This window comes from Siphateles boraxobius, unplaced genomic scaffold, assembly GCF_051911475.1.
Source record: "Siphateles boraxobius isolate OS27281-9 unplaced genomic scaffold, OSU_SipBor_1 61, whole genome shotgun sequence".
Classification (NCBI taxonomy): domain Eukaryota; kingdom Metazoa; phylum Chordata; class Actinopteri; order Cypriniformes; family Leuciscidae; genus Siphateles; species Siphateles boraxobius.
The window spans coordinates 2,380,027-2,382,856 of record NW_027509188.1 but is presented as its reverse complement, the minus strand read 5'-3'; the positions used below and the strand labels follow the sequence as shown (position 1 = coordinate 2,382,856).

At 36.5% G+C, this 2,830-nt stretch overlaps 2 long non-coding RNA genes across 2 annotated transcripts; both read right to left on the bottom strand.

Moving 5' to 3' along the window:
- Positions 1-580: 580 nt before the first annotated feature.
- Positions 581-1,144, bottom strand: LOC143718490 (uncharacterized). The gene is made up of 3 exons (XR_013196402.1): positions 1,075-1,144; positions 758-898; positions 581-661 (listed from the first exon to the last, which is right to left on the bottom strand). It is a non-coding gene; the product is annotated as an uncharacterized LOC143718490 (long non-coding RNA).
- A 262-nt stretch (positions 1,145-1,406) lies between these two features.
- LOC143718489 (uncharacterized) lies at positions 1,407-2,586 on the bottom strand. Its single transcript, XR_013196401.1, has 3 exons — positions 2,417-2,586; positions 2,098-2,184; positions 1,407-1,579 (listed from the first exon to the last, which is right to left on the bottom strand). It is a non-coding gene; the product is annotated as an uncharacterized LOC143718489 (long non-coding RNA).
- Positions 2,587-2,830: the final 244 nt, after the last annotated feature.

Here is a 2,830-nt window from a genome sequence, read left to right as displayed (position 1 = left end):
ATCTGTCAATTATAGATGTAGGCAACTATTCTAGACAATGTACAACATTCAAAAACTTAAGAAAACATAAAAAGCAGGTACCTTACATAACGGTTAATGTTGCAGCAGTAATAGCAAAGAAAAATAGTTTTATAATTCCAATTAGTGTTACCATTGGGACACATCGAGATGCTCGCGAGTGTGAACTTGCTCCTGAGCCGCCACGTCCAGGTGACCATTCGTACCCTCCAGGGCATGTAACGGCTCAAACATGTAAGGTCTGATTCCCCCCGTGACGAAACGATCCTCCGTGTGCTCCTGTTCTTCTTCATCTTCCTCCTCCTCCTGCTGCAAGAAGGGGACTGCTGGCGGTGTTTCAGGCGGCGAGTAATCCTCAACAACCGATTGTAAACTTGCGTTAAGATCTGCCTCCATTTCTGAATGAAACACCTACTTTTCTATATCCAATCAGGTGCTAGTTGGAAAAAAAACCACGCCCACTATTTTGCCTCATTTAGTATTCCGTTTCTCACGGAAATACGTCACAACACTGGAGAAAAGTCGTTTGCAACTTCCGGTTCATGGGGACTTTAAGTTTCTCAGGCTGTATGTCGTCAGCATCGCTGTCGTCGCTGTCTTCTGTATGATGTGGTTGGGGCCACTGGATGGCTTGCAGGATCATCTTTAATTCAAAAAAAATAATAATTTAGTGTTCAAGTCATGCTACCAAACCAAATATTAAGTAAATTTGTAATTCTTGCACATTTTGACAATATACCTCAGGTGTGATTTCAACTTCACTTTCTCTTGGGAACAGCAGGGGTAACACATCTGGTCTACAGCTGATAAGTGGCCAGACACCAGTGTCCTTCAATCCCTTTTTTAATTGTTTTAGCTGAGCACCGACTCGGCCAAGGACCTGTAAATTAAAGTAATTTCAGTATTATAAAAATAATAATATAAATAACAATCATAAGTAGTATGAATATGTATAATAAACTAGAAGATTATTTGATGAAGTTTGTTAACTTTGTAGTTTTTTTTATTTTTTGAGGACAAAAAATAGAAAAAAGGAGGACACATAGAATATATTACAGCATGAGTGAGAAGCTGTTGGAAGAGCAGCATCTTGTTGCTCCTCTTGTTTGGAACTGCAAAGTAAAAGTCCAAACAAAGTTTGGACACTTGTGAGGTCTCATCCTCAGTCCACTCATCTTTCAGCAGCTATAAAATATAAGCATTAATAAGTGCACAGAATTAGCAGCTATTTTTTACATGTCTGCATTTAATCAGAAACCACAAAACACTGTTGAAAGACCTGGCTAATTTTCTGTACTCACTAGACGAATCGTCTCCCTTTGTTTAATGTCTGGGCAGTCCTCTAAACAGAGATTTGTGGTGGCTGTGTCCTTAGTGCCCCCAGTCAAAGAATGTACCATTGACAGGCTTAAGCCTGACAAAGCAGGACCTTGATTGATTAACGAGTGGCCAATCATTCTTCCAGCCATCACAAAAAGTTCACTCTCAACAAGTACAGTTGATGCAGAGGGCAAAAGGTGGTCTATTTCCCCCTCAAACAAAGTGGTCTCTGCTACATTTCCTGATAAGAATACATTGCAATTAGAAAAATTCACTCCATAACAAGCTTGTAAATATGATTATTTTTTCAAAACTTGAAATTTGAGATATTTTACGGCAACCCTTTAAAATAAGGTTTCATTTGTTAACATTAGTTGTTGTATTAACTAAAAAGAAATACCCATGAGCTATACATTTCTTACAATATTTATTAATATTTGTAATGTTAATTAGTACAATTTTTGAATTTTGTAAGGTGTTACCAGTTTTAAAGCTGGATTGACAAACATATAGATTGCTAGATAATGTTGTAGCAATAGCAATGCTAGATACATCTTGATGCATATTAAAGGTAAATTAGATTTTCTGTTTACTAGACATTGTTCAGGCCATTAACAACAACAGACAAAACTGCCAAAAAACAACTCTCTATGAGGACACTAAAATGGCTGTTAAATAAATATACTTTCACTCAACTAGAATGCATAGTCCTGTAAATGTGCTAAATTATGTGAAAACTGCTATAGAAATATTTCATACCATAGTTCAGTTTAAATCCATGCTTTAATTTAGCAATGGCTGTTGACAGGATATGTCTAGTCACTCCAATGCCAATTGCAGCGTCTCCTACAAAACACAAAATATTCAAAGAATTAGTGTTCTATTAATAAATAATAATCATAGATTAACTTTTACTGGTTTATGCAGACTTATTCCCTACAGTACTGGCAGGTTCAGCATCATGTATCAATGCTATTGTTAATTATTATAAAATTAAGTCTTATATTTTTTATCAGAGATGTAAACTGTTAATTAGAATAATATGTTTTAGAAACATCATCTGTTTTTAACTTAATACCTTGAATGTGACAGTTGAATGGAGCAGCCCACTGGTTCTTTTCACGTTGTTGTTTGTAAAAAGAAATAAGGGACCTGTCCCGTTCCTCATCAGTATCCCTGGAATCTAGTGTCAGAAAAAGGGTTGGCTGCCTTTTACCTCCTTCACGCAAATGCTCAAAGAAGAGCTGTACAGCCTCCTGAGGGGTTTCCACTGTTTTCCATTCTAAAAAAAAAAAAAAAGAAACAAAGTAATTAGAACCATTAAAAACATGTTGATAAAATAAAATAGACAATGACTTGGCAATAATAAAGTTGGAGCCTATGAGATATTGCATATCATATGCAGCCAAGCCATGCATTCATCCCGAGTATGTGCCCCTATAAATAACGTGAGGTAGTACCAAACGTGGGTTCGTGGAAAAACGCCCATACA